Source organism: Periplaneta americana, chromosome 15, assembly GCF_040183065.1.
Source record: "Periplaneta americana isolate PAMFEO1 chromosome 15, P.americana_PAMFEO1_priV1, whole genome shotgun sequence".
NCBI classification, from domain to species: Eukaryota; Metazoa; Arthropoda; class Insecta; order Blattodea; family Blattidae; genus Periplaneta; species Periplaneta americana.
Window position 1 is genome coordinate 56,441,665 of NC_091131.1, and position 15,831 is coordinate 56,457,495.

Here is a 15,831-nt window from a genome sequence, read left to right on the forward strand (position 1 = left end):
CAGACCAAACGGGGTGAAGTGAAGTGAGGCCGAGGACTTGCCATAGACCACCCGGCATCAGTCCCACGGCTGGGGAAAACCTCGGAAGAATCAGACCAAACGGGGAATCCAACCCAAGCCCGAGCGCAACTACGGATCAGCAGGCCAGTGAGTCTGCCAACTGAGCTACATTGATGGATCTACTAAAAATATACAGTACATAGCCAATCAGATTATTAAATTTACAAACCCAAATGATTATTCATCAGTTGAGCTATAAAATATAATACATAGCAAGTAAGCTTATTCAATTTAAAGGCATGAATAATTCACTCAGTTGAGATATACAGAAATTGATAATACATATCATGCAAATTACTTCAAATTACAAACATAAACAATTCATCAGTAGAGCTGTACGGATTACTATTCAATTTAAAGCATATACAATTTATCAGCCAAACTATACAAAAATATGCAATACAAAGTAAACAGATTAAAATTGATAATATATATCATGCAAATTACTTCAAATTACAAGCATAAACAATTCACCAGTAGAGCTATACAGATTACTATTCAATTTAAGCATATACAATTTATCAGCCAAACTATACAAACATATACAATACAAAGTAAACAGATTAAAATTGATAATATATATAATGCAAATTACTTCAAATTACAAGCATAAACAATTCACCAGTAGAGCTATACAGATTACTATTCAATTTAAGCATATATAATTTATCAGCCAAACTATACAAACATATAAAATACAAAGTAAACAGATTAATTCAATTTACAAGTGTACTTTCATTAAGCTCATACAAAATTGTACAATTCATATCAAGTAAATTAATTCAATTTATAATCATAAACCATTTATCAGTTGAGCTATACCGACTACTATTCAATTTACAGCATATAAATTAATCAGTTAAGCTATAGAGACTACTATTAATTTTAAAGCATATACAATTCATCAGCCAAACTATACAAACATATACAATACATAGTAAATAAATTAATTCAATTTACAAGCATATTTTCGTTAAGCTGTACAAAATTGTTCAGTTCATATCAAGTAGATTAATTCAATTTATTAGCTTAAACAATTCATCAGTTGAGCTATACAGACTATTATTCAATTTATTATTATTGAATTTCAAAGTTTATAGAACCCCATTTTACTCGAAGGTATATTAGGGCTGTAATTAAATCATGCATATTATAGCCCTGTACAAATAGTTACATAAAATATATACATAATTATAACATAAAATACACATATTAAATTAAATGTGTATGACAATGAAAATCATATTTATATTATATTATACAAATATAAAGATATAAGATAAAATAGATATAATATATAGAAATAGATACACAATATATGAAATGCAGACATATTACATACAGTACTTTCCCAGGACATATCACACACAGACTTGTTACTTACAAAAAATAGTAGTAGTAGTAGTAGTAGTAGTAGCAGTAGCAGTAGCAGTAGCAGCAGCAGCAGCAGTAGTAGTAGTAAGTATTTTATAGAAATATACATATTACTTTTAATGACGTATATGACATAAAAATGACATGAAATAGACATGACATACAAATGCATGTTCAACACATAAGACATAGACATATTATATACAATACACAGACAAGACATAAAAAAGGAAAGTTACATAAAAACAAATATGATATGAAACAGTGATATTATAGCTATTATTATTGTGATTATTACTATTAGGCCTATTATTAATAGTAGTAGTATTTCCTTTTATTGCAGCCTGTTTTGCTCTGTTGCATGTTAGTTTAATGATAAAAAAATAGAACCTGGAAATACACTCAGGGACAAAAAAACCCGGACACTTCTATATTTGCTTCTATTTTGTTGCCAATTATTTCAAAATGAAACAAAACCCATTTAAACAAAATAATGTTTCATTTAGTACCTTATACGACAACATTTGAAAAAAAAAAATCTCTGATGAGAAAATTTACAAAAAATTACAAAGGGCGTATAACTATGGCATCGTTTGGTCCAACTGTTTTTTCATTTTATGGTGTCTTAAACATTAAAAACTCTTTTTAGTAACGGGTATTACCCCCTCTGGCTTGAATAACTGCATCCATACGTCTTGGCATGTTCTCAATTTGGTTAGCAATGTCTTCTTGAGGAATAAGTTCCCATTCTTCGCCAAGTGCTCGCCTCAACTCTTGTAACGATTCTGGTCTCGGTCGTCTATTCTTAACACGCCGTCCCAGCATGTCCTACACGTGTTCAATTGGGTTCATGTCTGGACTCCTTGCTGGCCATGGAAGAACATGGATTCCCACTTCTTGGAGATAATCTCCGACCGCATGGGCAATATGCGGCTGTGCATTATCATGCATTAAAACAAAATTATCGCCTACAAATTGGCCAAATGACACAACATGATCAGCCAAACATTCATTTATATACCTATCAGCTGTTAGTCTTCCATTTTCAACAAAAACCAACTCTGTACGAGCATCCGTACACACTCCTGCCAAAACCATCATTTCACCACCTCCACACGACACATTTTTGGAAATGCAACACTGTGAAAATCGTTCTCCCCTCCTCCAAACTCTTTCACGTCCATCAGGTGAGCACAGATTGAAACGGGACTCATCGGTGAACAGAACACAGCTCCACTGTCCATTTCTCCAATCCCTGTGATCATTTGCAAAACACAGTCGTTCAACTCGATGCATCCTGAGAAGTCTGGGACCAGTTGCAGGTCTACTTGATATCAGTCCACTTGCTTTCAACCTCCTTCTAACTGTTTTGGCCGAAATTGGGCGTCCATGCATGTTAACAAATTGCTGGGCTACACTAGTAGCTGGCAGGTTGCGCTCCCTAAGAACTCTCAACACCATATACCAGGGGCGTATACTGGTTAAAGGGTTTGGGCTACCGCTGACCCTATTATTACACAAAATATATCTAACAATTACTTTAATTTCAATTACTATGGTAAAACTAATAATACGAAATTATTACATTATGTTATATTATAAACTTTTTCTTTTGTAACTTCCTTGGGCTACCGCCGGTAGCCCCGGTAGCCCGCAAAATACGCCCCTGCCATATACCTGTCTTCATTTGGATTTGTAGCTCTTGGACGACCCGAACCTAGTCTTCTGGTAAATCCTAGGGTCTCTCTATATCGTTTTATGGCATCATGGGTTGTGCTTCTAGCCATAATCATAACATTTGCAATGTAACGTACACTGCGTCCATCATCGTAAAGGGCTACAGCTCGAGCCACATCTTCAGGTCGCATCTTGTTTTAAGACAAATGTTACAATCCCACTTAAACTCAGAAAATGTAAAAATAAAGAAATAACGAATGATAACGATAATGAAGCACAAAATGGTTGAGACAAAATTGTTATAGCTGAGACTCCGAAAGCAAAATTGGAATATTTGGTTGTAATGGCTTGTTTATAAAACAAAAAACAATCAACAATGTATACACGTCTCCATAACAACAGATGGCTACAATAATATTGTATGAAAAGATAATGTTTTGCAAAATACTAGCAAATATTAAAGTGTCCGGTTTTTTTTTTGTCCCTGAGTGTATATACAAACAAAATTAACACATTCATATACCCTTTCTAATTGCATTAACTACAACTTTTCTTATTATGGCAGAAATATTATTCAATTTACAGTATATACAATAATAATTTAATTACAATATGGTATAGATGTTGCCTTGCTGTATAGACTACGCAGTACACTTTCTTAATCGAATCGTTGGGTTTATATGACAACTGCCAAACAGTATGTCTTTTCCTCTGAATTTCCTTGCTGACAGAAACAGTTGAGTAGTGATAGACGCTATGAGAGATAGATGGCCAGTCATTTATAAACGATTGAAGCGTGCGGGTGTTTTTGTATCTAAGCGTTGGGTTTCTTTACAAGAAACTGAATTTGTAGATAAAATGTAAGTGTGGAGTAGAATGGAATGCAAGTAACTTCCTATATTGCATTTTGGACTGTAAATAAACATTATTATGTGGATTAAAACTAGTGCAGAGCGTGGGACGACTTCCTGGTTGATGGATGCAGTTTCCCGCGTCTTCAAACGTGGTGAGTGGCTCCAAGAATAAATAATCTATTTCACGGTATACTGCACTGATTTCAATCATAATTAATGTATTTGTTTCTCTTTAACATTGATTTTGATATTTATTCAGTGTTGTGGCGCCGTGAAAAGTAAAAATACAGAACAAAATAACCCTCACAAAAACAAATTATATAGCTCAGTTGGCTAGGGCGCTTGCCTACCGATCCGGAGATGCGTTCGAGCGCGGGTTCGATTCCGACTTGGTCTGATTACCTGGTTGGGTTTTTTCCGAGGTTTTCCCCAACCATAAGGCAAATGTCAGGTAATCTATGGCGAATTCTTGATCTCATCTCGCCAACGCTATCACGAACTCCATCGACGCTAAATAATCTCGTAGTTGATACAGCGTCGTTAAATAACCAAGTGAAAAAATAATTTATTACGGAGCTATAAATTATATTAGAAGAGCACATACATTACGTGATATATGAGTACTTCTATTTTAATTACGTTTTCAAAGTTTCCTTATTATTGACATATTGACAGCCTCAGTACAGTCTAACGGGAAAGTAAATTCACTGGATTTCTTTTGCTGGAAGATGGCGACATGACTTATTGCTGGTGAAACTAGCGCACAATTAGTTCTGGTGATTTCGGAAGTGAAAATCGCCATAAAATTATATTATTACAGATTAGTATTGACAGCATCACAAAACAAAAAATTACCAGTCTTTACCCAGCGGATATGCAAGATATAGTTTAACAAAAACCTAAGCTAACCTAATCTATTACAGATTCGGGTGAATATTACTTATGTCCCAGCCACCATAGGAACTTGATAAAATACCTTGAAAATGCCTTGGATTTATAGTATTGATTAGTAGAAATTGATGTGATCACTGGGAGAGCTGTAAGCCCACTCAATCCGCCCTAAATAGGATTAGGGCTGTAAGAAAATCGTTGCGAGTGAATGAAGAACACGGTTATATTTCTTTAATGTAACAGTGGGTTTCAATGTCGCCAACATAGTAATAATACTACACACCTAATCAAACCTAACCTAACCTGTCACACAATACACACCTAATCTAATCTAATCTAATCTAATCTAATCTAATCTAATCTAATCTAACCTGCCACATAATACTACACACCTGTAGTAACATTCCTCACATTTAGTATAATTTCGTTTGTATGTATTGCCGACCCTGCTTCTCGCGTCGGTAGCCACCTAGTGGAAGTGAATCGTAATTCGAGAAAGGAAATATGGCGACTTTCATAATAATTACATTTAGTTCGTCCAGTGTATATTTTGTGATATATTAAATGTGTTAATGTAGCAATAATTCTATATAATTATAGTACAATACGAATTGAAATGTATTCTGGTTGTGATAAAAGTATTGAAAATTGGTTTATAGCGCCACATTGACAGTGATAAAAGTGTACAATATTCTTTCAGTGGCTGGTGGATACTCTATATTGAACCAATAATTTTTCTCCGTAATTATTTAGTAAGCATAGAGTCCAAACTAGCGCACAGTTAGCTCCTCGTACTCCGCTTATACACATTCAAATGTTTAGAGCTCTCTCCTCACTCATACCAACATAATATAACTTAGTGTACACTCACGCTGTGCTTTGAATATACACAAATTAGATTAAGTAATTTTTGGTTACACTTCGTCTTCTTACGCCGTAATTAAGGAAGTCAATATCCTAGCACAGAATCCATATTGAAGCGCAACGTATTAACCGTGCTGTTATCGCGCGCCCTACAATAATAATAATAATAATAATAATAATAATAATAATCGTTTATTATATATATTATAATATAATACATGTTATAATATCATGTAATAATAATAATAATAATAATAATCGTTTATTATATATATTATAATATAATACATGTTATAATATCATGTAATAATAATAATAATAATAATAATAATAATAATCGTTTATTATATATATTATAATATAATACATGTTATAATATCATGTAATAATAATAATAATAATAATAATAATAATAATCGTTTATTATATATATTATAATATAATACATGTTATAATATCATGTAATAATAATAATTCCTGGTTGGGACAAGTTTCCTGGATGAGGTTTTTCCGGGGTTTTCCCTTCAACCCATTGAAAACAAATGCTGGGTAACTTTCAGCGCTGGACCCTAGACTCATCTCGCTAGCATTATCATCTTCATCTTTCTCAGACGTTAGATAATCAGAGTAATTGATAAAACATCGTAAAATAACCAACTACAATATATTATTATTATTATTATTATTATTATTATTATTATTATTATTACTGTCATTATTATTTTTTTCTTCACATCTGATTGAAGCTATTGTCACTGAACATGATTTCTTAGTTTCTTAACTAATACAAAACTAGACATAGACAAGAAGTGGGATTTCGTGATTATGTCATTAGCATGACTAGTACCCTTTTACTACGTCATGCTACTTTTGACCAATAAAACGGTACGAAAGAACGTCTTTCAACTAATCATGGGTGCTTATCGTACAATTTTATCACTTCCTTAGCATTTGTTTGTTTTTATCACTTTCCTAGCATTCGTTTCTTTGTTTGCCAATATTTCATTCGGTACTATAAAACATGCTTTGTGATCGTCATTTGTTTCTCGCATACACAGTCTACTGAAAATGGCGGATCCGTTCAAACGTTTTGGTGAAGCGAACATTAATGAAATAGAATTTTAGTAAATCAATTAATATTTTATTGTATTAAAGTACTTTATTTTTCTAATCTTTATCAACCTTCTTCTAATCGTGTAATAGTCAATTAAATCCCACTCGAGTTTTGATTTTCTCTAGATAAATCAAAATCTCTAGTGAGATTATTGTTGATAAAAGGCTAAATAACTAAAAGCATATAAAAGTTGGAGTTTCGCGACAATAGACTAACCGGCAATTTGAAAAAGAATAGATATTTGCCAAATTTGTTGTTGTCTGGATTATCTAACTCGGAAGAAATCAAGAATGCGCTAGTGCTGCCATTTATAAGCAAAATTGTCTATTTCATAAACTTCATGTATTTATTTTGCTTTGCAATACTAAGTCAACTGTTGATCTGTTGTTAAAAATCGATTAGCCATTTTATTATTATTCGTGCTATATTTTTTTGTAATAGTATAAATGTTATTTGGCATTTTTTTGTATAACTCCGTTAAATTCATATGAAAGGGAAACAAATCTCCAATTCTTTTCCTGGAATCGAACCCGAATCAGCCACAGTAGAGAACAAAGGATAGGCCTATTCATAGTACGTATTGACAAGCAGCATGTTCCAGAAATTTCTCTCGATTTCTTCGCATTGAAAAGCAACAGTATTGCATAGCGACGCGTGTCGCGTGTTCAGTAGTTGACAATCGCCTCACCTGATTGGTCAGTGCAGACATCAGTCTCTGAAGAACAGGTTTCCTAAGTTTGTTGCCGGGGGAGTGGAGAGAAACAAGCTATTTTATGAGAACGACGTTATGTTTGTGCTACGAGCGAGAATGGCATAAGTAGCTCATTCTTTAAGTCTCTGAATCTTTTTAAAGTTAATGCGTCTTGATTTGCATGGAGATGTTCTTGTGAAGAATTTACTGTGTCTATTCTGAATGTTCTCTGCATGCGGGCAATTTACTTTCACCATTTTCATTTTTAAGTTGTATAATACATCCACAAATACAGGTCGTTGATGGCAGCTCGTAATGTGATTCTTGACAGTCCTGCCAACCCCGCAGAAGGATGGATCTTGTTCTTTTTTTTTTTTTTTTCTTTTTTTTTTTTTTGTAATAACCAAAATACTGAGACGTCGGCATAAAGCGCCAAGGATTTTCAACGTTATTTACTAAGTGGAAATTAGCTTTTTCAATACTGCACTGCTACCAATCAGTCAGTTGAAAATACACTATAACTTTGTGGGAGGAAGAAGTAAGATGAGAGAAACCCATTGGGTAGATTTTCAATCAGTAATTAATAGGATTTGTTCACTAAGGTCCCAAACTGCTACTATATTCAACCGACAAATTTAGCATATGAGTTCTTGCACTTAAATCGTAAAATTACGAAGTACAAAAGTCGTGGGATTATAAGAATATCTTTTGTGTGTAATCCAGAAAACTAAAGTTTATCTTCTTATTTAGGTGCACAGAAGAGATGAACTTAATGAAAACAATGTTGGAACTAATAAATAAATAATATATAATAATAATAATAATAATAATAATAATAATAATAATAATCCGTGGCGCTAAAGCCCGTGAAGGGCCTAGACCGACCAGCCGGCTGCTGGTCTCACGCCCACATGCCGAAGCAGAGGTGGACGATCATCCAACCAGAATGGAGGTATCGTGTGGTTAGCACGATGATCCTCCCAGCCGTTATAGCTGGCTTTCGCAACCGTATTTCGCTACCTATCGTATCTCCCCGAGTGCATCACGATGCTGGGTGGGCACTGGTCCCATGCACTGGCCGAAATTTCATGAGAAAATTTCTTCCCCCTTGAGGACTCGAACCAGAGCGCATTCCGTAACGCGAATCCGAGGCAGGGTGCCATAGACCACGACGCCACGGCGCAGGACAAAATAATTGAATGTATAAATATATAAATAAATACATAAATAAATAGGATATAATTAATATTTAAATGTAATTAGAAAGAGTAAGAGAGATAAATGTGAAGTGGAGAGTGTAAAGTAGGAGAAGAAATTAGATAAAATAGAGGAGAAATAAAAGGAAGAAAAGTGGCAGGTTTACATAGGCTATATGTCAAAGGCGGCAGATTAAAATGTAAGTAGAAAATTTAAACAATGAGTGTGTTGGCACCGTATATACTGTATAGGAATGTAAGCTGTTGGAAAATAAATATATCATATTTAGGTATATAGTAAATTATTTAATTTATATTTGTCTCTTGAGTTGTAGTTCAAGAAATATCAATGGTAACATTTTAATAGGACTGAATTGTTTCTGGGATTTTGAAACGTATGCAATGAGGAAATATGTGTCATTGTCGTGACACGGATTTTTATAATTAATTTTCTTTCCTAGCAGTTCAGGTTACGCAGCCGGACTGAATTCGAACCTTCTCCTACCTGCGGGGTTGGAAAGATTGGCTGAGGCAAGGATTGCAGTAATGGTGAGGTTCGTAGGGGCAACATTTGAGAATACAACCCTCCATCTAGACTTGAGGCTTTTATTAATTGAGATGCAGGAAAGCGTGAAAAAGCAGGAAATAGCGAAGATGGGAGCAGGAGATGGGCAGAATAATACCAAGCAAAACAACAGCCCTCCGCCGATCTCGATTTATCTTGGAAGATGCCGACAGATCGTCACTTCCGGCGATGCCAGCGCCACTAGGAGCGCGCGGATTCCTCGAAAAATCCATATGGATCTTTCGTCTACAGTTTCTATGAGCTGTTCGGCTATTTTCTAATTATCTAAACAACACAATTTTAATTTGGTGTAGTTCTTCATTAGGTAGATATTTTATTATCTTAAAATTAATTGATTGATATTTGCCTTTTTTTTTTGTTAAGATCATAATGTGTATTGCTGTTTAAATGTTTACCAAGTAGGCCTGTAAGTGTCCGTGTTATGAGTTTACACCAGCGGTGACCAAAACTCGAGCTGCAGTGATTACATGCCACAGACAGCCTATGAAGCAAGGAGACGGAGGAAAGATACTTGACATGAAAACTACAACCAGTGGTGGTTCCTGTACTAACATCTTGGTCAATCCCGCGGATATAAATCTCAAGCTATGCTGTATCAGTAATTTACAATTTTTAAAAGTTTGCATCACATTGAAATTAATTATCCTTCATTTTATTTATACTTTTATACATAAAGCTCATGAAGATCCAACAGCATGTATAATACATTGCTCATTTGTTATTTGCTCAATTTGGTCAAGGTTCAGATTACATATTTTATTACATCTGATGATGCCCAATAAGGCGAAAACGTTAATATATTCCATATTCATATAGCAAATAAACATTTGCAAAACAGGTGTGTCTTATGATTGAAATTTATATATACTTATTTTATTGTATCAGTAATGTTACTGCTGTCACCAAGAGCCAGTGAATAATATACGATTTTTCTTATTTCTTTTCTTAACCTCTCTCTTGAATATAATCAGGAATTTTCTAAAATCATCTCACGATACTTGGTCGAGAAATTCGTAGTTTTAAAAAATTAAAAACTTCTTATGGACAAGTTATTTAAGCTATTTTAATCATTAATCTTTTGAGAAATTCTGTTCTATTAAAAGGCTTTAGAGCACGAGATATTTCAAACCCCATTAGGTAGCTGACTTCCTTACATTTTATTTATATCATCTTTCTCTTCCTGGCTATGATTTAAGACGTGTCAATTCCTGGCGTTTAACAGTTCGTTGATACACAATATTGAATCAGTTTTTCTACAATGTTATTGTTAAATGAATAACTAATAAATAGTTACCTTCATATAAAGATTAAGAATATTAAAACTGAGATAAAACCTAATAATTTTGTCCTTATACGGAGAAGATCTAAAAATATCAATATTCATGCACGTACAGAAGGATTATAGAAATACATAGTTAGTGGTCGGTATTATTAATAATAATAATAATAATAATAATACATTATTCAGCGTGGCAATTAATGTTTCTATATACTCCTAATTGAATCGTTGAGCAAAGTAAACATATTACATTTTGTCCGACAGAACAACAAAAAAGTTCTCCTTCTCATTCTTTACGAAACCACCTCTTCCTGCTTGTAGAGACAGAGTTTGTAGAGCGACATGATACCGCCACTGCTTGCCTTCAGTACGTGAATGACACACACAGCAATATACAGGAAACTCCTCGTACCCATTTGAATGTCTGTAATTACACGATGTAATCACGACACCCGCTTTGGTCACCGCTGGCTAGATGAATATTCGGGCAAGATAGACTGATATTTGAGAAATATACTGTAGATATGTGGTATTGTGGCTAGGCAGACATGTTCTCGGAAGATAGAATGATAGTAAGACACTCTGAAAGTTAAGGCACGATAGACTAGTAATTAAGACAGTCAATGGAGACAAATAATTTGATTTGTTTGATTCGTTAGTGTATTTATAAATGGATGGTCATTGACTCACAAGCTTCATAATTGCCATGTTTACAGTGAAGGGCTTCAAGCGAGGAGAAGATATGTCGAGACAATTGAAAGCGAGGTAGCGTAAGTTGTACGGATTCTCTCGCAAGGTTAAAGGTTAACAATATGAAGCCCCACTTGTCACGGAAATTGGTTGTCGTGGCAAAAATTGGGCGCAGCATTCAATACAAGGCGACAAATAAAGAACAATTACATATGTTATGAGTACAACTTAGGTTGCTCCAAGAATCAATAATTACCTATAGCCCTATATATTTTTCCTCATTTGTACTTGTAACTAGTAGGATCATAAAAATTAAGAAAGCTGGTAATTCCTATTCATGAATTGTTTTATAACTTCTAACGTATTTTGTATTATCCTTACGCTCAGGGCACAGATTCTTAAAAAAAAATGTGTTAAACAAGTTTTAATATCCCCGACAAATTCTTGCGCTAAGAGTAACACAGATTTGATATTCAAACAACCGTTGATAATTTACTTACCACAGATTTACTCTAAATTGAGGGTTTGTTTTTTATTATTAAACTCCTAAAATATAGGGTTCTTTTTAGTGATAATATTGTTAGTAATATAATTATGATTATAAATCTTACAACGTCTTTGATTGTGAAATATGGATGAAATGGAATTTTGTCAATATTTCTATTTAATCAAAATTATACGACATTTCAAAGGGACTATATATTTCTTCTTATATCTTTGTTTTCATGTAACTTACTCGATGATAAGGCAATGGCAAAAAAGTAAAAGATATTTGTCAACAGTAATGTCACTAGAGGTTTTTATTTATCTAGAGAAAATCAAAACTCGAGTAGGATTTAATTGACTATTACACGATTAGAAGAAAGTATATGAAGATTAGAAGAAATAAAGTACTCTAATACAACAACATACAGGAACATCGTTTTATTTTTACTTCAATTTTTATTGTACCTGAGTTTTTGAATGTACTTCACTCCCACCCCTTCTACTAGTAAATTTCCAACTGTCCACCACACAGAACCAAACGTATACAGTCAAAGTCGCCTTACGGTCATAGTAAACACAAACAGTACTGAGTTAGTGAATATAGTACGTTCCATAAATATGTTCGCTTTCAATATTGAATCATATTCTCGCACAGGTACTGTCGTCCGTTTACCTATATCGCATCCTGGTTTCCCCCACCATCTTCTGCCCGTCCCTTTGTGGCTGGGCTGTCTTAGCTCTTTTCTGAAAACATTAATTTCTGTTAGGACTTGGACGACTACGTAATATTATACAACTGTTTAAAATAACTTAAATAAAAGGGCCTCGTTAAGTAATTAACTGTCACGTGATTTCCCCCTTTTCTACGGCCCTGCGACAAAACCACTTGGACGGACAGTAAATAGCATGTCTGAATAATTTTATCTTTTCGGATCGGGCAGAAGTGAAGACTGAATTTACAGTACGTAAGGTACTCTTTTATAGAGTAGGTACAGAATTATTTCAACATGAGTTATTAGTACGAAAGACGAAACTGGTAATTGGAATTAGGTATAATAGTCTATGTGCGATAATATGCAAAAAAAGAACTGAAACTTGCATAGAAATGAACGGCCATCATTTTCAAATATGTGTTTAAATATTCATATTATGATTATTTTTCAATTTAACTTCATTCTCTATATTGTGCGCTAATGTGATGGAGACATTATAATATACACTGCATAATGAATACGTCCACATGGGCAGCTCAGTTCGTGAGTAAAAACACTCATTGTTAATACTGTACTGTATTTTGATTAAACAAAACCTAAGGAAAATTATCAAACTCAAAATCGCGATATTTCCTAGTTTACGTAAATGGATGAACTACTTTTCTTCCCTCCTATACCTAGTAAAGTGATTTGTTTGTATCTTACGCCAGTATCGTCGAACTCCAGTCGTGGAACGGAGTAGCAAACGGTGTTTCCGGTTCACAACCTTTAAGCCAAAGGTATAGCCAGGTTAACATTAGAAATGTTAGTAAAAATAAAATGATGTCCCTGTATTAATTTACTTAGGCCTTCTAAAATTCTATTTCACTAATGTTAGCTTCACCAAAATTTTTGAACGGAGCCGCCATTTTCAGCTGACTATGCGGTAAAGAAATGGCGATCGCAAAGCATGATAAAAAAAACAGAAGAAATTATATACAGACTAGAAGAAATAAAGTACTCTGATACGATAAAATAGATATTAGGCCTATTTGATTTACTAAAATTCTACAGAGACATCATTTTATTTTTACTAACATTTCTAATATTAATCTGGTTATACCTTTGGATTAACGGCTGAGAACCGGAAACACTGTTTATTACCCCCTTCCATGACCGGAGTTTGATGATACTGGTGTAAAACACAAACAAATCACTTTACTAGGTATAGGAGGGAAGAAAAGTAGTGCATCCATTTACCTACATACTTAAACTTGGAAATATTCCGTTTTTGAGTTTGATAATTTTCGTTAGGTTTTCATCCAATATAAATGCAGTACAGTTTTAACAATACGTGTTTTTAATCACGAACTGAGCTATCCATGCGGACATATTTATTATGCAGTATATATTATACTGTCTTCTAGTACATTGGCATACATTATAGAGAGTGCATTAAAATTTAAAAATAATAAAAATCTGGACATTTAAACAAATTGTTGAAGATAGTGTCTGTTCATTTCGATACAGGCTTCAGTTCTTTTGTGTATATTATCACACTATAGTCTATTGTACCTATTTCCAATTTCTGGTTTCGTCCTCCGTACCAGTAACTCATATTGTAATAAATATGTACGTACTCTATAACAGAATACCTTACGTACTGTAAATTCAGTCTTCACTTCTGCCCGATCCGTACAGATAAATTCACTCAGACATGCTATCTACTATCCGTCCAAGTGGTTATGTCGCAGGGTCATAGAAAGGGAGAAATGACGTGACAGTTAATTACTTAACGAGATCCTTTTATTTAAGTTATTTTAAACAGTTGTATAATATTACGTAGACGTCCAATTCCTAACAAAAAATATTTTCAAAATAGGATTAGGACAGCCCAGCAGAAGCGGGTGATGAAAATCTGGATGCGACGTAACCAAAAGGACTCACAGTACCTGTACGAAGATATGATTAAAAAATGAATGCTCTTTTTTTCGCTGTGGAAAACGCGACCATATTTCTGGAACGTACGACAGAATTTCCAATGATTCGCTGCATCAACAACAAACGTCACACAAAGAGCAAACAAATTGAAGTGGAAGTGGGGAGGCCACATCGCGCGGATGAAAGACGAAAGATGGACATACAGAGCAACCATGTGGGACCCGCACACAGGAGACCGGCACAGAGGCAGACCAAGGAAGAGGTGAGCAGACTTCTACACAACACAAGCAGGCCAGCAATGGTCCAGAATAGCAAGAAGCAGGGGAACATGGAGAACAATTGGAAGTCGACTACAAACGAAGACAGTGCCAGCCACAAACAACATCCCAAGTTGACTCAGTGAAAGTGCATTCAATATAATAAAAGTGTTAGTGAAATCAAATTAATCAAAGTGACAGCGAAATCAACTCCAACCAGACCATGAAACACTAGACACAAACTAATGCGGAGTAGCTCACCGCGTTAGTGAAACAGAGCTACCCTCTAGCAGGAGGCCTTTGCCCTTCAAGGGACACATTAGGCTATTATTATTATTATTATTATTATTATTATTATTATTACTACTACTATTATACTCACTTAGTACTGTTTACTGTGACCGTAAGACGACTTTGTATATGCGGCCTTGGTTCTTTGCGGAAGATGGGTGGAAGTTCACTAGTAGAAGGGATGGGAGTGAAGTACATTAAAAAACTCAGGTACAATAAAGATTGAAGTAAAAATAAAATGATGTCCCTGTATTTGACTAACGTTAGCTTCATCAAAACATTTGAACGGAGCCGCCTTTTCAGTTGACTATCTATGCGGGAAACAAATGACGATCGCAAAGCATGTCTTATAGTACCGTAAAGAATTTACAATTTGAAATGTTGGCAAACAAAGAAAAAATGCTAGGGAAGTGATTAAAATTGTAGCGATAAACAGCCATAATTGGTTGAAACAAATCTTTACGTACAGTTTTATTGAAAAAAAAAAATAGTATGACGTAGTAAAAGTGTTAGGGCCGTATTCATAGACATTTTTAGTGCGGGCTTCCTGTGGATGATCAGCGTTTTTCGTATTCATAAACCAGTGTTAGCGATAGGATATGATTTGAATTCTGTACTAGTAACCAGTGGATAGCCGGGGCTAGGTTAGTACGCTCGTTGCGCGTGCTGCGAAATGTCTATGAATAGCACCCTAATTGTCAGGGAAAATATAGTAAATTAATCCGAGAAAGCCTGCTCCGTGTTTTTGTACGCCACGGGATTCCATTTAAACTCGCCAGAATTTGAATCCAGGTCATTGACAAGGAAGACTGCTTCCTTAATTGTCACCAATTATACTGTAGCAGCATGAACTACTATGCCTGCGTCATCCCTCTGCACATCACTTTC

At 34.5% G+C, this 15,831-nt stretch overlaps 1 protein-coding gene across 3 annotated transcripts in view; it reads left to right on the forward strand.

The window, feature by feature from the left end:
* LOC138715633 (CUGBP Elav-like family member 5) overlaps positions 1-15,831 on the forward strand; it is a 771,799-nt gene that overhangs the window by 660,832 nt on the left and 95,136 nt on the right. The gene's annotated exons all lie outside the window — the stretch shown is intronic.